The 26544-nt window shown below is 34.2% G+C and overlaps 1 protein-coding gene across 1 annotated transcript in view; it reads left to right on the forward strand.

Annotated features, from left to right (window-relative positions):
* Positions 1-26544, forward strand: part of PCDH7 (protocadherin 7) — a 477252-nt gene that overhangs the window by 228942 nt on the left and 221766 nt on the right. The gene's annotated exons all lie outside the window — the stretch shown is intronic.

The raw sequence follows: 26544 nt of genomic DNA on the forward strand, positions 1-26544 counted from the left end.
ACACTCACTCTAGGGAGCCGTAATAAGTAGGCTCTTGAAGGTCAGTCTAAAATCAAAATAAAATAGCCGACACCAAACCTGTTTTCTTTGAAATAATCAATATTTGCTAAAGTATAGAAATGCCAAATAAAGGAACATAATTCTCTAGATTAAATTCACTGACCTTGCTCCATCATTTTAAACCAGCCTGTCAGAAATAAACACCTTTACAAATAAATCAGAGTAGTACCTGTTATGGGAAAAACTAAACTAGTGTAATACCTAAACTATAGCCACTGAGAAAGGCCTTGTGTCACTGTTTTCTTCTATTCATTTTCGTCATGCAACTATTTCTTCAATTGTAATTGTCCAGTCTTGGTAAAAGGAAATGACAATAAACACACCTGGCTCTGTTCTTTCATCTCCTAGGTATTTAGAAAAGCATTTTCAGACCTCTCCTTTTCAAGTGATAACAGAAATGGAGTCAAAGGAGGAGAATAGTATCATACTATTCTCCAAAATAGACTGTAAATGCTATTAGAACTCCCCTCTCATTTAATTATAAGGTTTCTCTCTCTCTCTCTTTTTTTTTTTCTTTTTTTTTTGCAAGGGAAAGGGAGGAAGGAAGATTATAGCACCCTATATTCTTATTCTGTTGTGAGATGATTCTCATAATTACCACAATCAGCCTGTGTACACTTACCTTTAAGCTACAGTGTTAGATTGCAAGTAGTGCTTATGACACTTTTCACATTTGTTTCTGTTCCCAAAGGTTGTAAGTAAATGCCTGAAGAATAGATTTATGTCAAATAATGGAGTGGTGACATTCTTGCTAACTTTACTATTTCATATATAAGAAGAAATTTGGTTATATGCAGAGAGAGGAAGAGGAATCACATACATTTTTATCTCTAGTGAAACCTTGAAGTAAATTTATGTCTTTCACCATTCCATCCCCCAAGTGAAATAAGAAATTTTAACTTTTTGTTATATACCAGTTTCTTGAGTGACAATATGTAAATAGAACCTATTACTGCGGGAAAAAGTCTTTTCTTCTGGAAGCTTACGTCTGAATATTAAAATCTAGCATTAGAGAGTAATGTATCATACATAACTCCAAATCAAATTATTGCTAAACTAAGTCATGTAAAATAGTTATTTTTCCACACTGTTATCTGGCTAAGTAGATATGATTCAGGGTCTGCTGATTGAAATCCTTCTTGATTAATTATCCAGATATTAAATGGCATTTTGCCTTATGGCTATAAAGGCATGCTTATCTGTGTGTATGGCAGTGTGTGCTTATGTGGATGGGAGTTTGATATGGTTTTTAAGAATTCACCTTTTTTTTTAGATTTTTTTAAATGCAATTTTAAATACAACTTTGATATATATGAACTGCAATGCTGATGAATGTATATTTAAGGCAAATATGTTTCAAATCTTTGTACAAAAGTAAAAATTAAAGTAAAAATGCCACAAAATGTTTTATATATACACACACCTACAAATACACACTCTCTATGAAGGCAGGATTCATTTACTTTAAGGGCTTTACTATATCTTTATTACCTTTTGATGATATCGTATAATTTTATATGTATTTTTAAAAGTACTTTTCTCACAACGTACAGTATAATTAAGTCTTTATTTGGGGGGTATCAATTATCATTGGCATTACAGTCATATTTTAATGTCATTTTATCTTTTCTGAGTTTAAGGAATTCAGTGCCACTAAAATAAGAAAGAAATAATGAATAATAAACATATTATATATGACAAATACACAGTGGTTACTTTTTAGGAAACATACGTATCTTGGAAAACTTAAAAGATGAGCTTGTTAAAGGCTAGCAAGTTGACTGAGAAACATTTCTCAAAGACTTTTAGTTATTATTTATAACTATGTTTTCAGTCTTGTCAACAGCCAAGGAACATAATCATGTAACTGATTTTTCCTGATTTTATGTGACTGACACTTGAAATTTGGAGTTTATATAACCATTTGTCATCTGCTCAGTGTGATTCATGTTAGCCCTGATCTATAGGTAATGACAGAAGAGATGTGATTCACTTTGGGTGATCCAAATGTAGCAGTTGACATTTAAGAGTTCCGTTGTGTTCGTTTTCAGACTATTATCTAGTCATAAAGTGTAGCTGTATTGCTTGAGTTCTGGTAGTTTCATCTTCAATATTAATGGATCATCCTGACATAAATAGAATTGGAATTGAAACCTGTCAAATATTCATTTGTCACATTTAATTGGAATCCAGGTAATCTGCAGTGTTTTGCTTGGTTAGGTTTTAATCAGGATTTGTATTGGATTTTACATGAAAATACCATTTTGGAAGCTGTCCTAGTTCCTAACTATTATTACCTCAAACATTTTGAATTTTTAATTTTAACCTATAAGAATTTTAACCTATTAGAAACAATGCTATTATAACTAATTCCTTGGATTAACTTTCATTGTAAAGTTTAGGAGATAATTTCCAGTGCAATAACTTTGTAATATTCCAGTGTGATGATGGAAACTGGGTATAAGTTGGTACAGCTAATGATAAAAATAGTCATAGATGCTGTAGTAAGGAAATAACCAAAATACAGGAAAATTTCAGTACATGGATAGTGAAAGGCACTCATGTTTTACAAAAGCTTTTATCTCTGCCTTCTATACTTTAGCATAACAAAATTTTATTAAGGGCTTATGGGTTAGTTCTCTTTTTAACAAGCTTTACACTATATTCCAAACCACATTAGTGCCAAATGATGATGAAGCTTTATTTTCTTATTATCTTAGGTAAAATAATACAGTGTAAAAATAAACATAATTTTTTGAAACCAGAATTTATTCATTAAAATGAAACCCACCATTTTCATGATTTCAAACCTGGGGTACTTGTATCTCATGAGTTTCTGGAAAGGAATATTGAAAGTTATACATAAAAATATTTTTAAGAAAACCATCATGAATTATGCATTCATTAATGAAAAATACCACTAACATATTTTTCTTTAACTTAATATTATTAGGATTATTTCATGCTGATCCTTTGATAAGATTGGAGAAATTGGTTGCTATTTCATTAAAATATGCTTAGTGGAATTACATATTTTAAAATATGGAATCCATGGTAGGAAGTTAAGTAGCGATAAAGAACTTTATTGATAAAATAATTTAATAAGTCAAGTGAAAACCAGATATTAGGCCTAAAAGCACGATCACATTCAAGGCAACCATTGATTATACAAAGGTTTGCTCTTCTCTTTATTAGTAGTAGTCTTCAGACTTTCTCTTAGAATGGGGCTTATGAGTTTAAGCCTACCCTGCCTTTGTACCATGCTCAACTTATTCTTTCAAAAGCCCTTCTGAATCATATTTTCAAGGCTAGTTTGTTTTAACTATGTATCTCATTATCACATGATGAGTTTAACAACTCAAATATGGAAAATACCCAACTTAACCTCTAATCATAACTTCCGTTTAGGATTGGGTAGGTCATTTACTTCTTTAGGGTCTGTTTCTATCATCTATACGGCAAATAGGTAAATTAACTGTAAAACCATACACAGATCCAATAAACTGCAGTTATTTTCTTACATCCAATTTTTCTTATGTATTTTATTCTTCTGAACAGAAAGAGAACTTTGGATCTCTTAGTGGGATGGTGAGTGAATTTGATAATATGTAGTGTAATATGGGCCAATCAGAAGTAATTCTAGGGCCTTCCTCACAACCCATATAACACATGTGCATTGTAGTAGTAGATAATGAATGTATTACATAAATCAGATAAATGAAAAGGGTCAAATGCATGATTTCTGGCTACGTAGATGAAAAAGTTGGTCCAACAGTATGTCAATATGGGAGACAGTTTTGGAGTCTCCCCAAATTGCACTGTCCAAGAGGCATTTATAGGTCTGATCTGGCTCTGGATACAGTGCCTTCAAAGCCATTAATTATGACTAAGTGATCTCATAATAGAATAAACACATTTACTTTCTTACCTGACAGTGTAAACTTCGGTCAGAGTAAGAGTGAACAAAAGGTACAAAACAGTATGTGTTTTCCTCTAGTTAAACTTTGAGATAGTATAACATAGAAATAAATCAAAGTAAGAAAATAGCTGTTGATCCATAAGGCAGATTTTTAAAAGTTAAATGGTCAGAAATTTGCCCATTCTAACTGCCTAATTAATTTTATGCCTCTTGATTTTCTCAAATATTTAAAGATAATTTTGGTTTTTAATATATTAATTTTTTAAATTTCCCACTTCCATAATTTTTATAATCTATGTATAAGCTAGGCATAATTGTTTTATTCATTCTCCTCACTCCACATGCTTTAGTGTTTAGAGCACATTGTTCTTGAGGGTTGAAGCATGGTGCATTTGACTGTGAACCCTTTCTGTATCTGCCATGGACTTTTCACATTGATTTCAGAACTAAATAACAGTATATTTGAAATGTCATTTGGGAATGAAGCACCGTTTTTTTTATGACCAAGGGCAACGAGAATAGACACTAAACTCATACCCTTGTGTAAGATAAAGGACCCTTTACTTTCTACTTTTCTTTTACCTACCCAATTTTCAGCACTCATCTGTAAGATACTGTCCTCTAGAAATTGTTGATTTTTGCTGTTTTCATTTATATTGAATTGACGTTGTCTCTTCCACTCTCCCAAAGAAGTTCACATTCTTGTTAATAACATATTCATAATACCACAAAACAAATGCCCTGCAACTTTTGTGTGTGTGGGGAGGGCGGGGGAAGAGACTAATATACCTTGAAAAGGATTCATTTTCTTGGTTTAGCATTTCACTCTGTCTAGTTACCAGTGTCTGACTGTATTTTTTACATTCCTAGCCATCAGTAAAATTCTGTACCTCCCAAGTATCCCCAAGTCCACACACCTTTCACTTCTGGAGGGTTCTATTTACTCCTCCTTTTTCATAGTGATTCAGTTCAGTTCAGTTCAGTCGCTCAGTCGTGTCCGACTCTTTGCAACCCCATGAATCGCAGCATGCCAAGCCTCCTGTCCATCACCAACTCCCGGAGTTCACCCAGACTGACGTCCATCGAGTCAGTGATGCCATCCAGCCTCTGTTGTCCCCTTCTCCTCCTGTCCCCAATCCCTCCCAGCATCAGAGGGAAAGTGATAATAGAGATTATCTCTATGCAGTCTCAGCCAATCAAGATGTATGCTGCAGCAGCTTTCTAGCTTTCCAGTAATGAGCAACATAATCTAAAAGAATCTAAAGAAGACATTGTCCTATAGACAATGTCCTATATTACATATGTAATGTAGTAGAATGTACTGGCTTAAAAAACAGTCTTGAAATCTAGGGACAGTTAACATTAACAGTGTTAATTAAATGACATTGATCTATTTGTTGTTGTTCAATCATTCAGTTGTGCCTGACTCTTTGCAGCCTCATGGACTGCAGCCTGCCAGACATCCCTGTCCTTCACTGTCTCTGGGGGTTTGCTCACACTCATGTTCATTGAGTTGATGATGCCATCTAACCATCTCATCCTCTGTCACCTCCTTTTCCTCCTGACCTCAGTCTTTCCTAGCATCAAGGTCTTTTCCAATGAGTCAGATCTTCGCCTCAGATGGCCAAAGTATTAGTCTAATTAACATTGGTTAAAATTCTGATTTCCCCTTTTACTAACAGTGTAATTTTCTGACATCTCATAGTCCCACTTTCTCCAATAATAAATCATAGAGTAGTGGAGGACACTAAATGAGATAGTAGCACTGAATAAAGTATAAATAAATAATGAGTACCAATAATTTTACTATATTAGTGATAGGACTATTTAGTACTATTATTTAAATAGTAATAATAAAATAATTATGATTATTATTAACTTTAGGTAGATTTGACATGATACAAAGGCTTAATCATGAAAGCATCAAAAATACTTAGTCTCACAAATATAGCATTCTGAAATGACTGGTAAGAATGATATTCTCACCTTTAATACTTCCCAGTTAATTTTTAATTTTTGTGGGATACCAAGGAGCAGTAACATTTAAACATCTCAAGGATCTTAAAAGAGGGGAAAGTAAAATCTATCCTTTGGTATCAAATGAATCCAATTTTTTGTGCTCTCTGTCAATCAAAGTGAGAAGTCATTATCTTCCTGTATTCTCTAATCTCTTTTTTAAGTGTTTTTACATTTTGAAATGTAAAACAACCAGTTTTCCAGTTGAATGCATTATTCTGCAGGTATATACTTCCTTTTTAACTGCTTCCAAATATTCAAATCGACAGAGAAAACGAACTGAAAAGTATCCAATTAGTATGCTTACCGAACTTCAGCCCTTTCTTTTTAATCTCAGTATTAATAATTAACACTGATAAAATGTGTGACTATATTACCCTTTTTATTCTAATTTTGTCTTTTAAAACTGGATCACTCTGCTGAACCTTTATGACATTTGAGGAGGGAATGAGCTCTCATCAAATCTCAAAGTGACTTTGGAGGTCAGTTAGTGGGCTTGTTGCCTCCAGACTCTCAAAGCATTTGCTTATCTGAATTTCAGCACGCTTGTTAGATAATGAATTCTGTGTTTAGGTCCTTATTAAGTTAAGCTATAACCCCATATTGTATTCGTTTTTGCTTATACATTGTATATATTTCTGTTTTTCCTATGATTTTTTCCCCTTGAGTTACGTATAAAATACTTGATGTTGCTGAAATGTGATGACACTTTAAGCATCCTCTGGGTGATTAAAGGTACTCTGGAACCTGACTCTTAAAGTGTAGCTAGCTCTCAATCTCAGAGGTCAGTCCACTTATAGAGACTTTGTTTCATCTCATTCCTCTTTTAGGTTAAGGAAGTCACTATTGTTACTTCTATTGCAGGTTTTTTTTGTTTTGTTTTGTTTTTTAAGAAAAGCATTCTCTTCTTAAGTAAAGCAAAACAGAGTAATATCCTCCTTGTCTCTTGTTTAATGGGTTAATTATATAATGACAAAGCTGTGGTTACTCATTTTGACCCAACAAGCATGTATAAAAAGTAAAACATGGCCAAGACTTTCTGAGGAAGTAGAAGAGAATGAGAAAGAATCTCTGCTTTTTGTGGCAGGCATCTTCAGGTTGGGGATATACAACCCTAATTTCAGTAGCTTCACTATAATGTGAAAAGGAGAAAGCTCAGAGAAGCTCAGAAGGGTATGATGTACAGAGAATGGAGTAGAAAAGTATTCAGATGAAACAATTATAAATGCACTTATTGAAATTTTTACATTTTATAAATAATATCTTGGACTGGAAGAAGGCCAAAAGTTATTTGCATTCTATCTTCTCTTTTTACCTACCTGTCTTCTACATAATTTAAAAATAAATACTTTATTGGCCTGGAAGCTTCATGTCAAACTACAAGAAATTAAATTCTTCATAATTAGTTCCAAAACTCCAGAATTTATCATTGATAGAAATTATCAGCATATGGTAAATCTAGATCTCATCTACAGAACAAATTACTTTTATGTCTCTTTTCTTTCCCTGCTCATAAATGTGGACAGTTGCTAAAAATATGTGTACTTTAAATAAGGCTTTTCAAGCTTAATAAGATCCTGTAAATAATCTTTTGAAGTTCTTGTGATTTTTTTTTCAGAAAACAATTTGTATTACTCAAATCAGATGATTAGATTAGAGTAGACTGATTAGGCTTATTTTTTTGAAAACCCAATTCATTCCTTGAGTTGTAGTTATTTTTTGTGTAATTGATATCTCAAGGTTCCAGTTAAGTTTTTGGATATTTGTCTTTATGTCACATTCACTTTCTATCTGAAATATAGATAATAGGCTGCCTTGTTTTAAAATCTTGTTTCTGATTAAGTTTTACTTAATTTATGCAGATATATATTTTTTGACATCAGTCTCATTATTTTGTATGCCTTCTGATCACTAATCCAGAAAGAATAAATTCATTACAAAGTGAAAAAAAATGAAATACATGCACATTTAAATTAAAATCCTTTAAAAAAGATAGCTGCTAAAATGTGATAATCACAACAGAAACTAAGATTTGATATAGTAATTTAAAACAAATCTCCAAGGAGTGCAAAAGTATGTTTGGTAATAAAAAATAGAACAGTATCCTATGTTTGAAAATCATCTACTCATTCATTTTCTTTGAGAAATACATCTTCTATGACTTTATTTCTGCTCTGAAATGCTCAGCATTTCCATTGATGAGGTCTTTGGAGGACCCACCTATAATCTGACTGGTGTGCTTCCTGAGAGCCATAGTGCTCTATACTGAATTATGCACATTGTTTCTATTCAGTATGAAGTTGCATTTCACCAACCCAGCTTTTGCAGTAAAAGGTCATCACAGCCATAGCTGAAATTTTATACAATGAACAGTGAATTTAGAGTATTATGAGAATTTAAGTTCAATAATTATTTCTTGAACATTTACTCTACTCAAATTCCCATGAAGGATCCTAAGGTGAATGCGACATTCTCTTTGCCTTCTACGTGTCAAATATTGTGATGGATAAAGGTATGTGCAGAATTAGATTTTTAAAAGTAAAGTCATGAGAAGCTCTAGGTGAAAGGACTAAATGTTACCAGAATTAGAGGAGGATATGAATTGGGGATATGAAAAACTTTAGCCAAGCTTTAAAGGATGGGTGAGTAGGAATTTGATAAATGGAAATGTGAGTGAGTAAGGTTATAGGGAAAACAGGGGTGCTATTTCCAAGTTGGGAAAAGTGGGAAAAGTGGAAGGAATAGCACCTTTCCAGGAGGACAAGCTTGATTAAGACATGTTGGGTTTAAGGTACCTTTGAAAAATTCAAATGACATCTAGCAGCCTATTGAAAATGTACACCAGAAACTTGGGAGTAGAAATCAATAGCAGAAATACAACTTTAAGAGTTATTGGCACTCTGATGATTATGAAACGTGGGGAATAGATGTGACCATCAAGTAATTGACACCAGATAAAAGAGATCATACCCAACACAGAATCTGAAAAAATACTGAAATATAAGAGAATAATAGAGAAATAAGTTTCAGTAAAGGTGACTGAGGATATTTTAAAATAAAAAAAGTAAAACCAAACAAAGCACGGCAAGCTAAGGAGAAATTTAGAATTAGGGTTGTACATCTAGAATCCTACACATAGATGTTTAAAAACTTTGTTGAATTTTGTTGTATGGACTTGGAGCCCAGTGTTGCTGATAGAGATTCAACAGAAGTGAGACAACTGAGAAAGCCAAAGACCAGGAGATGCCATGTAAGAGCATATTCAACAATTATTTCCCCCAGGTCAGCAAGTCCATTATAAAGTCTTTGTCAGAGACAGGGGCATGGTTGCATCCCTCTATATCAATCTTAATAAATTTCTAACCAACTTATAATTTATGCTGTGTTCATAATTTTTGTTGCTGTTTCTACAAAATTTTCCAAAAGTACAACAGTGTCTGAAATTTCTGTAATAATAGCTTTTGTTATCTTTCCTTGAGATATAATAATTACTCTTTTAAGTGAATTTTGGCCTCACATATAACTTCTATGCTTTATTTTATACTAGGTCACCATTTGTCCATCTCACTGACTTGAAATTAAAATAATATCTAACTGCATTTTTGGTGAGATCCAATAATTGATATCAAACATTTTTAGTCATCGTCAAACATTTTTATTTTGTGATTATAGAATTCCTGACACTATAATAGTGCTATCAATTGTTAGTGGCCTTACACAAATAGATAAGCTTCGAAACAGACAATAATGAAATAGAATTTGCACAAGAAATAAATTCAAATTGTACAGTAAATGACTGTTCAGTTCCAGTCACAGAAATCCCATGTCAAAGATGCTTACCACAGCTAGTACACCATGCAAGGGAAGAACTGCCTTCCAGTGTATTACGTGTGAAGACTTACTAACAATGATTTGCTAGGCAGATGTCACTTTTGATGTTGTTTTTTGTCTAAGAAAGGACAACTATCAATGTCACATAAATGTATTCTCCCTTCTTTGTGTTCATCATTGCTTAGTAGGAATTATACATAGGGACTACATTAATAAAACTAGTCTTCCATCCCAAGATTATCTAAGTAACTGCTGCATAATAATTTCCCAATAAAAAGTCAGCATCTATTTAATCATGCATACATTTATTTTGCTCATCAAAAACCTCTAGACGTGTGTATTTAGAGGCCTGGGATATGTGCTTCCCATTGTCCTGGAGCATTGAATAGAAGGTATGAAAGTGTAGTGTGTGTCAAGAGAAGACTACCTGTCTGGTGACTGAGAGGTCTCTACGTGGCACCTGGAAGATTTTTTCTAGATCCAAGTTTCAGTTTTATCAGTGTGCAGAATTGAACAGAGCCAAAGCAAATTCTAAACATTATTACAAGATTTTAATGTCAAACTGGTGTATTAGTTCATTAAATTTTGAACAGGAAAATATCCCATTGAAGAAATTGGAAAGGCCCCACTTTGTCTCAAAGACAATATTCTTTATTTCTAAGGTGACCCAAGGAAAATCACTGCTGCTGCTGCTGCTAAGTCACTTCAGTCATGTCCAACTCTGTGCGACCCCATAGACGGCAGCCTACCAGGCTCCCCAGTCCCTAGGATTCTCCAGGCAAGAACACTGGAGTGGGTTGCCATTTCCTTATCCAGTGCATGAAACTGAAAAGTCAAAGTGAAGTCGTTCAGTCGTGTGCGACTCCTAGCGACCCCATGGACTGCAGCCCACCAGACTCCTCTGTCCATGGGATTTTCCAGGCAAGAGTACTGGAGTGGGGTGCCATTGCCTTCTCTGAAGGAAAATCAGTGTACCTCTTAAAAGATTGCCTGCTGAGGATGAAATCAGAAGAGGAACTTTTTCATCCAGACCCAATGAGGCAGATAAGGTGTGTTGTAACATGTCTGCGGTTGACTGAGATCTTCTCCTAAGAAAAAAAATTGCTTTGGTGCCCTAGATTCAGGGGCTCTTTTAGAATACAAGGTACTAATTGTAATTCCATGTCTCTAACTTGTAGTTGTTTCTATTGTTGTTTTTTTTTTGTTTGTTTTCTCTTCTCTTTAGGATTATTTCTTAGGGAAAAATTCTATTTAAAATATGCAAATGATTTTCTCAATATCATCTATCAGTTCAGTTCAGTTCAGTCGCTCAGTCGTGTCCGACTCTTTGTGACCTCATGAATCGCAGCATGCCAGGCCTCCCTGTCCATCACCAACTTCCGGAGTTCACTCATACTCCCGTCCATCGAGTTGGTGATGCCATCCAGCCATCTCATCCTCTGTATACCCCTTCTCCTCCTGCCCCCAATCCCTCCCCATTGGAAAAGCATCAGAGTCTTTTCCAATGAGTCAATTCTTCACATGAGGTGGCCAAAGTACTGGAGTTTCAGCTTTAGCATCATTCCTTCCAAAGAAATCCCAGAGCTGATCTCCTTCAAAATGGACTGGTTGGATCTCCTTGCAGTCCAAGGGACTCTCAGGAGTCTTCTCCAACACCACAGTTCAAAAGCATCAATTCTTTGGCACTCAGCTTTCTTCACAGTCCAACTCTCACATCCATACATGACAACTGGAAAAACCATAGCCTTGACTAGACGGAACTTTGTTGGCAAAGTAATGTCTCTGCTTTTCAATATGCTATCTAGGTTGGTCATAACTTTTCTTCCAAGGAGTAAGCGTCTTTTAATTTCATAGCTGCAGTCACCATCTGCAGTGATTTTGGAGCCCAAAACAATAAAGTCTGACACTGTTTCCACTGTTTCCCCATCTATTTGCCATGAAGTGATGGGACCAGATGCCATGATCTTCGTTTTCTGAATGTTGAGCTTTCAGCTAACTTTTTCACTCTTCACTTTCACTTTCATCAAGAGGCTTTTGAGTTCCTCTTCACTTTCTGCCATAAGGGTGGTGTCATCTGCATATCTGAGGTTATTGATATTTCTCCCAGCAATCTTGATTCCAGCTTGTGCTTCTTCCAGCCCAGCGTTTCTCATGATGTACTCTACATAGAAGTTAAATAAGCAGGGTGACAATATACGCCCTGACGTACTCCTTTTCCTATTTGGAACCAGTCTGTTGTTCCATGTCCAGTTCTAACTGTTGCTTCCTGACCTGCATACGAATTTCTTAAGAGGCAGGTCAGGTGGTCTGGTATTCCCATCTCTTTCAGAATTTTCCACAGTGTATTGTGATCCACACAGTCAAGGCTTTGGCATAGTCAATAAAACAGAAATAGATGTTTTTCTGGAACTCACTATAGGCATGATTAAATGGCCAGATTTTGCTTCCCTCCTTGCTGCTGGTCCATTCTGTAAGATATCTTTGCATTATCTAAGCATTCCATTAACTATCCATCAATTTTACTGGGCAGAGTTACCTGCTGTTCTCTTTAAGTAATACCTCTCAACAATCTGTGTCAGAAACATCTCACAGACTGATATGTAATTTTTGAAATCATTACTTATATAGTCACAATTTCTCAGATAATTCTCGCCTAAAATAAACTCAATTTTCAATTATATGAGTATTTGAGAAAATTGAATTTAGGACTCAATCCTTATTCTTTCCTTGCACTTTAGTCCAGGCAATGTTAATCATACAATATCTTTGAGCAAGTGATTAGAAAGCAACATGTTCACATAGAACCATGTGTTATCAGAGTTTTTTTTTTTTCTTTTCCTCTTAAGCTTACTACCCTTTATTCAGTGTGATCAGTTCTCAGCCTTTAAGAATTCAATTTTAAGAGGCACTTCTAGTTTCCTGGACAACATTGGTTCATCTCTTTTTCCTAGAATAATGAAGATCTAAAATCTAATTCTTGCCTATCTCAGCCCCAGTCTGTTTCTATCCTCTTTTGTGAAATCAAATTCATATGTTTTTCCTTCATGGTCCATGTCTGAGTATTATCTATGTCCCCAGAATCAAATAGCTATTAAATTAGTTCTATCAATTGTCTGTGGGTTTAGAGGTTCCCATGTGAGTTTTTCTCAAGAAACCACATTTTATTTCAGGGCACAAAGTACAAGACTTCTGACTTGATTACTTAGCCTCTGGTCTTTATGTTTTAAGTTTTTGAAAATAGCAGGGAAAATACATTACTCTTCTTTTCTCTAATGAAAAGTTCTGAGCTCCTCTGACAGTCATTTCATTTCTGAAGGAGGATTAGAGGACTGTTCCACAGACTGACCCTGAGATTTTAATACTTTCTTTATTTTATCCTTCTAATAACCTTACTCCTTTGCCTCTCCCAACCACATCATCCCATGCACACATTCTCCCTTCTAATGCCTTACCTGTGACATTTTTGAGAACCAGGTAATTCATTTTCTCTACTTAATGGCACCATTTGAGTCATTTCAGACTTTCAAGTTTCTGTATTCTTTGGGATATGCTTTTTGGAAACATCTGTTCTATAAATTTTCAGTTTTAAAATGTCCTTTTTAAACTTAATTCTGATGTGTTATGGTATGCAGTACAATAGGTACATTTGCAAGGAGTTGTTGCCAGAAGTCTATAGGTCCTAGTTCAACCTCCATCACATTTTCAAGAAGGGAATAGAGATAAATTTACATAATATCTCACTTCCTTTTAAAATGGAAACAACAATTATAATAATTATGGCCGTATCTTAAAGAGTTATTGTGCAGATATACATAAAACATATGTTTAGGTAGTTAGCATTTAATAAAATTCTATCAGATTACTGCTGCACTATGTTGATTTTTTAAAAAATACCTTAAATTTATTTCTAGTCCTATAGTTCTTTTTTTTCCCAAATTAAATCAGATCCACAGTGTTTATATTTATTAAATACATGATTGTTTTCTTGCTTACAAAAGTGTTCACTGGCCTCACCGGTATTTTGCCATTAAGGCAAGTGGTTTCCTGGCCCCTCTTGAATTCCTTATTCATTTCAAGGCTAGGAACACGTTTCTCTATCCACTGTGAACAAATACCAGTGTTTATAACAAATAAAATTCTGTAAAAGTCATAGACAAAGAAAGCATATTAATAGTTGCACATTTATTTTCTGTGGCTACATGGCTTCTGTCTTTAAGAGACCTGCATATATTTTCCTGGATTTACTGTTAAGGAGAAGTAAATAACAGAAACCAGTAACTCACAGAGAAGTCATCAAATAATTATTAAAGATCATTCAGTGCCCAGTAGCAAAGTGGTTCCTAAAAGACTGAGATTGCAGTCAATTCTCAAAAATTCATGGCAGTGAGAAAAGCCTTGTAAAAATGATTGCCAGTCACAGAATGTAGATAGACTCTGCCAATTAGGTAGCGATTCATAACACTCATTCACATATTATTTTAAGCTTCTAATTAAACCAAATACATTTATAAATGTAGAAATCAACTTTTATGGGTTTTTGGAGATAATGTTCAGATCACAGTATGAAACACCTCAGTTACAATACAACTCAAACATAAAGGGCTGAAGGGATTTTAAAGGGGCCAAGTCATCACAAAGTATGTCTAATGTCAGAGACAAATGAATTATAGATTAATTCACTCCCTGTCACACTTACACACACAAAGAGAGAAGCACCAGAAAAGAGCAAATATAACGTAAAGAGGACAATCTATCCATCAAAAAGAATGATGAAATCGTATCTTTATTAAGTATCTAAAAATAAATGATAATAAGGGTGAGAAAAATTGAAATAATAAATGAATGCTTTTGCACTATATTAGTGATAACCTGAGGGTTCTCTATATTCATTTGCTTCATAGAATTATCCTGAGGAAGGAAATATATGCATTTTATAAATGATGTAACTGAGATGTAAAATTACAATTAATACCTGATAATACTAGGTGTTCAGTATATAGTAACTGTTATCATTTATTATTCTTGCTTTGTTACTATTAAGCCCTAAAGACTATACTTGTATTACTACATTCAAAGCTCAGGAAAACCTTTTGTACCCATTATAGTCATTTCTATTTTAAAACATATTTAAGAAGGAAAAATTTAGTTTTCATTTTATACATATATGATATAAGCATTACTGTATTATGCAGTTTTGACCAAATCACTGATCTTATCTCATCTGAAGCAAACAATATTTCATGCACTACCTACTTTTCAAGGACATTAAGGGGATTCCCCTTTGTATTTATATGCATTATAAAAAACTATACTTTTGTGATTATGTAAACACAGTGCATAAAAGTAGTATTATGTGCCATCTTCAAGAACTACTGCACATTGTGGCTTGACATAAATGTTGATACCTAGGATCATAAGTGAAATAGTCGTGTTCATATCACAAAAACTAAGATGTTAATGCATTTTTCCCTTCAAAATACTAAGATAATAAATAGATTCAATATAATGAGTTACTTAAAGAAATACAGTCTGCCCAAAATAGGGTGAGAATTAATACCAGGTGCTTTACTCACTGAGTAAACTAGACAGTTATATTCTTTATGCCTATATTTTGTTGGTAGTTCATTCTACACACACACACACACACACACACACACTTGTCTTCATTGGATCCTTCTGCCTAGGTAGGGAAGGTAATTCACTGAGTAGAATAATGCGTGTGTATAAGAAAGTACAGCACTAAAAGCATGCTTCTGGAGTCGGTCCCTTGACTCCCAAAGATTGTGGGAACACAGCAATTAACTTTTTAATTATGCACACCATTCAATAAAGCAAGCATTAAAAAGATACTTAAAGTTTATTTAATACTTTAATGTTGTCTCAGTAATGTTGGAATTTTCAAAATAAGCAAAAAGGAAGCTAAATTTGTAAACTCTTAGAGAAATTTTCTTTCAAATATTCTTCTTTGTAGGGTAAATATAGGATAAACATTTATATACTTATACCACTACTTTCAGAATTACTAGACTGTGTTAATGGAGAAGGCAGTGGCAACCCACTCCAGTACTGTTGCTTGGAAAATCCCATGGACGGAGGAGCCTGGTAGGCTACAGTCCATGGGATCACTAAGAGTTGGACATGACTGAGCGACTTCACTTTCACTTTTCACTTTCATGCATTGGAGAAAGAATGCAACCCACTCCAGTATTCTTGCCTGGAGAATCCCAGGGACAGAGGAGCCTGTGGGCTGCCATCTATGGGGTCGCACAGAGTCAGACATGACTGAAGTGACTTAGCAGCAGCAGCAGCAGCAGCAGCAGACTCTGTTAAATAATATAATTTTTATAGTGCATAATTGAATTAGAAAATAGCTATTTCAGGACTGGGACACACATATTTTTAACTGCAACTTAAACCCCTGCCTCTCTAGGGATATTTATTTTGATTATGCCTATCAGCTGATCTATATGATTGAATTTGCTCAAAGGTACTTAAGAATAAGAAGCTTCCTTAGATACAGTAGCAAATTAAAATAAATTGAAAAATAATTTCAAAACCACTGTCATAAATAAGTAAAAGGACATATATATCATCTGTACAAAAGAGTTTTCAAGTCCTTTATTCTCCAGTAGTATAGTTTATTAATTTTTTTTAGTAGTCAGGAGAAGACATGCCTTACAAACATAGACTGATAACTCAGTTGGTGCTGGCATTTAAGCTGTTGTAATTTGATTTTCATATTGAAAAAGGATATTGCTTTTTTATTTGATATATAGAATCAGTTCATGTATTTAGGAATAACAGAAAAGATAATGCATATTTCCCTTTGGGATTAAGTGAAAATCATCTGTTTTCACTGAGAAGCTGGCATGTAGAGTTTGCTAATAATTGACCTAGTCATAAAGTAACTGAAAGTCCCCATCTGCCCCTGCTGCTCATTTGTATCTATTATATATATTTTAGCATCAGTGCTAAGGCCTTCATTTCCTTTCCTGGGATGAAGGTAGGGCATTTCTGAAGTGGTTAAGGCAGTTCTCCTGCCTAAATAGAGAAGAAAAGAACAGAAAATGTAATATAGCTAAATGGAGAGATGCCTGCTTCTGAGCTCTTTTCATTTTAGCAGCTTAAATATTGGTACATGTTATTGCTCAGACACACATTCTTTTTAAACAAAGATTACTGCCATTGATTCCAAAGAGCAAAAGGATCCATTATAATATTTTTTGCACTTCATTTAGCTAGTGTCCCTATTGATTGGACTTTATGAACTATCTACTTGTGTACCTGATATGCCTTCCTAAACAATTTTGAGGACAGATATTTTATTTGGTGGTACAACATGTGGAGAATTTGACCTAGTTACTTTAATTTTTGGAAACTCATTCTGAAATTTATGAGCAAATTTTAAGAAGACTCAGCATTGCTCACCAAGGAAACAGACGCGTGCACACACACATGCATGACACACCATCCGTGATGGGTTGGGCTAAGAAGCCTAAAGCACTTCTTGGAAATAATTTGAATAATAAACTATGCCTCCAGACTCTATTTTGGAACTGTTCTATTAAAGTCAATAGTTTCATCATTTGCAAATTTGACAGCCTCCTACCATATAAGACTTTTATTATAAAAATAAGCAATACTCCTGTATTGAAGTAAGTTTATTAAATTGCAAATAGAAAACATGTAGAGCAAGTTCCTTTACAATTTGGAACATTTTCTCTCATTATTTAAATATGAGAATTTGGAATTCAATATAACTCTTTAGGTAAAAACCCACAAAAAACTATAAAGTTAACTCAAGGCTATGATTTTCTAATGCCTTCTACTGCTTCCTCCTGCCCCATTACCCCCTTCTACCCACCAAGAATAAGATGTGTACTTGCGTTTTTATAATATACGCTTAGGGAATTGTGCTGATTAAGTTAAAAGAACTGTATTAAAGTATTTTAAAGTTAGAGTATTTTAGAGTTGGAGAATTTTAAAATATCGCTTTAAAGTAATTCATTGGACCAGTCAGATATTTCATCATTTCAAAATATTCTGTACACCTTAAAGTCTAATTTTCCTTGCAAGGAATTTTTTTTTAATAATATGAACATAAAAATCCTTTGGGAGCACTTAAGCCTGGCTCTGCTAGTGCACAACAGGTCTCAGCAGGAAGCTCCGCGCCCAGAGACAGATACTGACAGGGTTGGCATTTGCCGTTTCTGTTGAAAATATATGATAATCTGATGTAAATGTACCAGTTATTTATAATAACAATTTCAGTATTGTGGTATATTAGGCTTTTCAAGCTCTTTCTCTCTTCACTGGAACCCAGCCATAACTCTGTCCTTGGCTTCTGCAATGCTTGCTATAATAAAATCCTTCTGATACTACTCGTAATAAACTTTCATAGAGGCAATGCAAGATAGACCCTACTGATAGCTGAATTCTCTTTAATAGTGAATTGTATTCTTGTGAGATTCCATTCCTTTAGAGTTAAGGGGTTTTGCTGGAATATTATTTATTTATTTATATCACTGAACAGTCTCACTGCTATGACTAAGAAAATTGCTCCATAAAGTACTTGGTAATGTAAATGTGAGAATGAAAGTTATATATCTGGTGATTTATTAAATTTATGGCTTGTAGGAACATGACTGTCTCTATAAAGGAATCTAATATACACATTGGGGAATATTCTAGTAATGCCTTGTAAAAAAGGGATGGTGTTAAAATTTGAAGTCTCAAAAGAATGAACCACTATAAAGGTTTGCCTTCAGCATTTGTAATCATACATAGCCTGGCTTTGCAAATCTAAATTTGATGTAGGAAAATTTAGAATACATAGTATCTTATTGCTCTTACACAGAATATAACTTTCCATGTACCTATCTACTCTTGATGTATTTCCTTACCTGTTTCTTTTACTGACAAGAAATGGAAAGGTCCTTTAAGAGTAGGAAGTTTAATTGAGTTCATGTTAGAGGAAAATCAGGTCAGGGTTGATAAGCACATGCCTAGAGTTTGAGGCCAGTGTTTACCTCAGAATGAAGAATTCTGGTGTGCAGGCAAGAGGGACTCAGGATTATAACCAGTTCTCTGAATCTGCATTTAGGGTATTAAAATATGTTCAAACTCTTTCTTCATCTCCCAGGAATTAAACTTAGTAGTTTTGGTCCATATTTTAAAAAGTAGATATTTCTTTTGTCTTGAACTTTCAGGAACCTTTTATCATCGTACTTTCTGAACCGTTTTTGAAGGAACTCTATTGAGAAATTCAGTGTATTTTGTCAGTAAAATTTTAACTTAAAAAATGGTGATTTCACTTTCTTCTTATAATGAACTTCTATTAATTAACTGAATATTTTAAAGACTTGAGAAATTTAAGTGCACAATATAAAAATTTTAAAGATTTTATTTCTATAAATGGAAAAGCATGTGACATATTTTGTGCATATGTACATCTACAGCAGTTATACTAAGACAAAGATTTCAAAGATTTGGTTTCTTTTTACACAACACTCTTAAAATAAACTTAGCCAGGAAATGTATCACTTAATTGAAAGATAAAAGAGCATATATGTGGCAGGGAAGAGAAAGAACAGGTTCTCCTCATACATTATCAGATCCATATGCTGTTTATTAAATTTAATGCTGTGCAACTAATTCAGACAGCTGACTCAAATAAGAAGAAATCAGCAACTTTGTGGAAATGTGAAAACATGTGCACATGCACCATTCTAATGCAGTTTTATCAGCTGTCAGATTTCTCAAGAGATACCATATTTTATAGGCTTGAAATAAAACACTGTGAATTAATACATCCATAATGAAACAATATATATGCTTCAAGGGAATAGCATTGCCCAAAGTTGGCATTTAAGTTCATGTAATCTAAATGACAGCATTGAAAAAAGGTGTTCTCATGTATTCACTGAATTCCAGCTTAGAACATGCTGCCTACCTCTCTGGTTGTACACAAGTATGCTGAGAAGAAAATAATACACAAAAAAAGTTTTACTAAGCATCTGAGATGTTTTATAGTCAAAGAACAACTTGTTTTTTAAAAATAAATTAAAATACATTAACTGCAGAGTGGGAAAAGTATTCCAAATGAAGGATAGGGTGAACAGACTGTTTTCCCCTCCTTGCAATCCACAGATCTATGAATAATCATTCCTTGAGGTTTAAAATTATAAATAACTGTGCAGAATGGAGTTATTTCAACTTTACAAAGGAAATCATCCATTTTGTTTTCATTTTCATTTAGGTAAACTCAAAATGACTTAGCGTAGCTTCTGCTAAACTGATTCAAGACTGAAGCATTCTTGATCAAGAAAAAAAAAGTTTCTCAATTGTGAGTAGGTAACACATGACTGAAGCGACTTAGCAGCAGCAGCAGCAGCAACTACATTTATATGGCTAAATTCACACAGAATTGACAACTGTTGTTTGACTTGACAAAGTTAGAATATAGTAGTTGATACCAAGAGAGGGGACGTAGTGAAAAAAAATGTACAGAAAAGAGAAATTTCAATGAAGAAACTGTATGCAAATAGTGCTATAGGGGAGAATGGTTGAATAGGGATATTTTACAGGGATAGTTTATTCCAAAGTTACCACCATAAGTTGATTATGCTTACATCCTGCCTTCACATACATGCACATGAGACCTGAAAACGAAGGTCAAAATTTATCATGTATATTTAATTTCAGCCATTAGTACAGTCATTTGTAAGTCCTGGGTGACGAGTGCTACATGGAGTTAGACACCTATCTTTTTGGACATAGAGCTTTACTACCCATATTTACAAAGTCAGAATGTGAAAAGTTATAAAGTGAAGCGCTTGGTCTCATTTTTACAGTATATGTTTTTTACAACAAAATTCTCCTGAAAACAATTTTTAGAATTATTTGTATGTGTATTGAGTGGAATAAAATGTTGTATTTACTTATTTATAAAATATCCTACCTACTTGTGCTTCCGGAGTATTGAGATCATGTTTTTATGTTCTTTTTATCTCAAGCTACTAAGGAAGTGCCTGACATAGACTAGATGCTCAGTAAATATTTGCTGAATTAATTAAAGAATAAATTAATATTCTCTGGGTCCAAGGTCCAACCATAATTACCATTATTACCTTGGTTTAATGCTTTATTTTCTTTGCTTTCTCTTCTGATAAGTTAGGCTGGGTTGAATTGTGGTAGTGAAGAAATCAGACAAAATGATGGGTTGATGTAAAACATACTTTGTAAAAAAAAAGAATAGTCTAGTCCTAAATTCTTTATAGATTATTGCAGACATTCTCATCTAAAACTCACATTGTTCTTACCTGTCATTGGTGTATTGCTACAGCCAGTGCCTGTACAATGAGGCAGGATATTTATTGTGTTTTATAGAATTTTAAACCTGGACCTTGATGAAGACTTTATTTTACCTTTTAAAGCTGTGCTTCTCTACTAAGCATATTTTTTTCTTTTGTGCCATAATTGTCAGACCTAAGGTGCATCGGCAGAAAATATTTTTTTGTTGGGAAATACTTTTTAACATTCTATTAAGTCTTGAAGATCAAAGATAGCATCTGGATGGTATAAACCAGTATGGGGAAAAGTCATAACATTATCCATGTACCACACTCTTAATAAAAGTGTTTTCTAAATAAGTTGAAATCAATTTGCAGACTTTATGAGTCTCCTAATTTTCAGTTCCAAGTTGAGAACATCACATTTGTGAGTTCAGATTCTTAATATATTATTCTTATGGCTTAAAATATACCTGTATTTATATATTCACCATTCATTCATTGCTGAGATTAATTGAAATCTAATTTCTTAGAGACATGGAAGATTCAGGTCAACTAAATCTCTGTAAGCGGCAAAGTGGTTGGTTAAATTTGTCTTAAGTTTTTTATCATCCATTTTATTTTTTACATATTCATTCTATATTTATGATGATACTGGAGTAATTCATTTTTCTAAAACCTGAGTTTGTTCATTTGTATGTAATCCTGGGAAAGGATAGGAGAGCACCAAGTGGAAATCGAGATTTTCTATGGGTTTGCTAAGGCCTGTATGAGAAGTGATTCTCATTGGAGTTTCCAAGGTAGTTCATTTCATATTACTGTGTTTCTTTTTTTAAGTCACTCATACCCGCCTTTAGCCTCCACACCAGCCCTTCTTTTCTGCTGTCCTTTTCACTCTCGTTTATAACTTCCATTCTCCCTACTGCATCTCGTAGTATTTTATGCTCTCAGCATGATAACCAATTCGCTGTCCTTAAATATGCAACAAAACACATTATATTACTGAGTTCCATTTAACTGCCACACGTGAAAATATTTTACATTTTTCATCTCAATTCTCATGACCTTCTTAATCTGTAGATTCACAAGAGAGCAAAGAGAGGCTCACAGACCTTAGGTGGTTTACCCAAAGCCATACAGCCAAAATAGCTGAGATGGAGTCTGAGGAAACTTTGTCAAACAAATAAACAAAAAAATCCATATTCTTTCTATTACAACATGCTCTGTTTAGCCATGCCCTTCTTTCACTTGAATGGTCTTAACCTCTTGCACCAATGTTTCCATCCATCCAGTCAAGTCTTTCTTTAAAGTTTACTTCAAGTATCACCTCTTCTGTGGAGCCCATACTGACCCTATCCAGCTTTGCTCTTTTCCTATCACAATCTATATTAGAACATATCATAATGTCACTCTTCTAGCTTATTTTTGGTTTTATAAAGTATGGTAATCGTTTTTCATAAAAAAATATTTTATTTTGAAAAGAAATGACTTTATTATGGCTATTTTCAAATGCATTTACAATTAATTTTTAAAATGTCAATTTTATTTTTTAATGTACTGACTACCAATGACGTATGGCACCCCACTCCAGTACTCTTGCCTGGAAAATCCCATGGACGGACGAGCCTGGTGGGCTGCAGTCCATGGGGTCGCTAACAGTCGGACACGACTGAGTGACTTCACTTTCACTTTTCACTTTCATGCATTGGAGAAGGAAATGGCAACCCACTCCAGTATTCTTGCCTGGAGAATCCCAGGGACAGGAAGCCTGGTGGGATGCGGTCTATAGGGTTGCACAGAGTCGGACACGACTGAAGCAACTTAGCAGCAGCAGCAGCAGCAGCAATGATGTAGTCACATTTCTTAACTCAATAAAGACATAATTTTTTTGTCTTTTTTCCTCTTTAACTGAAAATGTTCATTATTTTTATTTAATGAAATAAATTAATCACTACACACTACATCCTAACAATAAATTTTCATGATGACAATTAGAGTATTGCCATACAAATCTTTACCTGTCACATAAAAAAAAAAAACTCACATAAAAACAAAAGCACTTTTGGGTCATTAACAGTTTTTAAGAGGCTAGAGGAGTCCTGAAATCCAAATTTAAGTACTACTGATTAAAGTCGTGTCTAGCCAAGATTGAACACTCTTTAAATATTTGATGAACAAACCTAAATAATCAAATTGATATGACAACTTTTAGTTGCAGAGACTAAAAATGTTCTATGTGAGAATTTAAGATTTCCATAGTTTTAGAAATTTACTCAATTCTATGTCAAGAAAAAAAAAGAGCAAATCCTCATTAAAATATATTTTGTAGGGAAAACTAAATTTAGAATATTAATTATATTGAGTGAATCATACATTAATTAAAATTCTAAGTGAACATTACTGATATCTTAGATACTAGGGTAGCTGATTTGTTAGTTTGTATGAAGGACACAGTGGATTATGCTGCTGCTAAGTCGCTTCAGTCATGTCCAACTCTGTGGGACCCCATAGCCGGTAGCCCACCAGGCTCCTCCTTCCATAGGATTTTCCAGGCAAGCGTACTGGAGTGGGGTGCCATTTCCTTCTCTATTGTAGCTATAAACTCAGAACTTCTTAGCAGATTGGTAAAACATTAGGAATTTGAAAATAATAAAGTGGAATATTATAGATTTGCTAGAAGATTTATAAAATGTTTTCAAAAAAAATAAAATAAAATGTTTTCAGTGCAACAAAATCTTGAACTTTTAGTGAGGTTGTCAGAAAAATAGATTACAGGTAAAGATTTGTATGGCAATACTCTAATTGTCATCATAAAAATTTATTGTTAGGACGTAGTGTGTAGTGATTACTTTATTTCATTAAATAAAAATAATGAACATTTTCAGTTAAAGAGAAAAAAAGACAAAAAAAAATTATGTTTTTATGGAGTTAAGAAAATTTAAAAATACACCAGGGTACCAGCTTACTCCACCCTGCAGAAGCTAGCGGCAACAACCAAGCTGACCTCTTCAAGCTCCAGCCCTGCCTAGAAATACCATTGTTGTTAGTTGCTAAGACATGTCCTACTCTTTTACAACTCCATGGATTGTAGCCTGCCAGGCTCCTCTGTCCATGGGATTCCCCAGAAAAGTATACTGGAGTGGGTTGCCATTTGCTTCTTCAGGGGATCTTCTGGACCTAACGATCAAACCCACATCTGCATTACTGACAGATTATTTACCACTGAGCCTCGGGGGGGAAAACAAGACACACCCAGCATTAAGATGAATAAAATTTCCTTTTGATAACTATCCAGCCACTCTTAGCAAGAAAGAGAATGAGAGAAAATTGAACTGTTCATTGGAATATGGTAGACTGTTCCTATTCAGGCTGCAGTTCATGGGGTCTCAAAGAATCAGAAAGGATGGAAGTGACTTAGCACACATGAATATGTGACTCAGGGAAAATTTTAGGGTCAGAATCAGAGCTAAAATATCAATTTGCTAACTCTTAGAGAAAATGTATTTTTAAGATAGACCTCACAAATAGGATAAGGATAACAATACTGTTTGGAGAAGGCAATGGCACCCCACTCCAGTACTCTTGCCTGGAAAATCCCATGGGTGGAGGAGCCTGGAAGGCTGCAGTCCATGGGGTCGCTAAGAATCGACAGGACCCAGTGACTTCATTTTCACTTTTCACTTTCATGCATTGGAGAAGGAAATGGCAACCAATCCAGTGTTCTTGCCTGGAGAATCCCAGGGACGGGGAGCCTGATGGGCTGCCGTCTATGGGGTCACACAGAGTCGGACACGACTGAAGTGACTTAGCAACAGCAACAGTACTGTTACCAGGAATGTTTATACCGTATGGTAATGGCCTTTTCTCATATATCCTTGTATCAGACAAGTGATGTTTTGATGAAGGTTTAAGGTCATCAAGCAGAGAATAGCAGTCTCATTGCCTAATTAAGCTCTCATTTTATATGTTGTTTGATGTGTCTCTTCTACTTATCAAGGTGTGTTGGTTCCCAACCATATTATATGGTCCCACCATATAATCTGTCTGGTTTGACTGACTTCTGACTTGCCAACACTAAATAACCTTCTTCTCATCACGTTGCATTAGGCTGTATCAGTTTCCTTTTCTACAAACTGTTTCTTTATCCTTTTTCCATATCTGACACAGTCTTGAAGAAGTAGCTCTGTGTCTCGTTTCCCAAAGTTCATCCCTTTGTTTCTTTGCTTTGAGCTTCCAAACACTAAGAAATTTGACCTTATTTTTGTTCCCCATGTAATTATTATATTTTTTTGAGGATGTGAAGTAAGTCTTGTGCCTTATTCTTGGGCCCTACAGCTTGACATTGTGTTCTCTGTGTCAATATGTTAGTATACATATTTCTACTTTTATCATACATTTTTCTAAGAACAGAACCACAGAGGGCTGAACCATAGCATTCTCTATGATATTCTCATTTTATCTACATGACCAAATTCCTGTCCTTTTGGAAAATCAATCTCTTTACAAATTCTTGATTGCCAATTCTACTCAGTAAAATCACAGATCATTTTTCTATCTACTTTTTATTATCTACTTTTTATTTTCATGCATCATATTGTACATTTTCCCTTTTCTAGCCAGGTAAAAATCTAGCTCATAAGATTGCCTATAAGCATATTCCTAACAAATACCCCGTTAGTACCAGGGGTGATTTTATTATCCTGGCTCCTATCTTTTAAATAGGAAAAAAATAGCTTTCATTTTTATTTCCCTTAATCCATGAAGCTCTCTTCTCTACTCTATGAATTTATGACTCGAAAATTTCTGTTTAATCTTTTTGACTACCATTCTAAGTTGTTTTAGTTATTTATAAACTCAGATATTTATAAAATCATTTTATATTACTTGTTACATCTTGATAAGTTCTACTGTGAGCATTCATCTGTGTTTTGTATTTATTTTCCAAAGTTTCTCATAAGTACACCTTTGGTTATTTTTGTATCTTACACAGTGTGGTGCAAATTTCCAAATATATTACCTCATGATAACTTACCCTTCCTAAGATCAAAGGAAGAACTTACTGTATATAAAATCCTTGTGGTATTAGGGATTTATGTACAAAAACTGCTGTGTTTCATGCTAGACTCAAGTTTTTTGCCATAAATTAAGAACATGTGGGCCCCTTTTGTTTTCTGGCTTGGAAGATTCACACACTTGATTCTTCCGAAGATAAAATGCTGATCCCCAAATAATCAATCAGGAACATTTAAATGTAGGAATAATTAATTATAACTTTGTAACTTTGATATTACTAGAATATGTGGCTTTTAATTTTGAAGGGGAGCTTAAATTTTAAAATATGTGTGATGGCAATTAATATTTTTAAAATTAAACACAAAATTAAAATGTATAAGAAAAAAAAGCAAAGCTATAAAAATTATGTTCAAC

The sequence above is a fragment of the Bison bison genome, unplaced genomic scaffold (assembly GCF_000754665.1).
Source record: "Bison bison bison isolate TAMUID 2011002044 unplaced genomic scaffold, Bison_UMD1.0 scf7180017864136, whole genome shotgun sequence".
Classification (NCBI taxonomy): domain Eukaryota; kingdom Metazoa; phylum Chordata; class Mammalia; order Artiodactyla; family Bovidae; genus Bison; species Bison bison.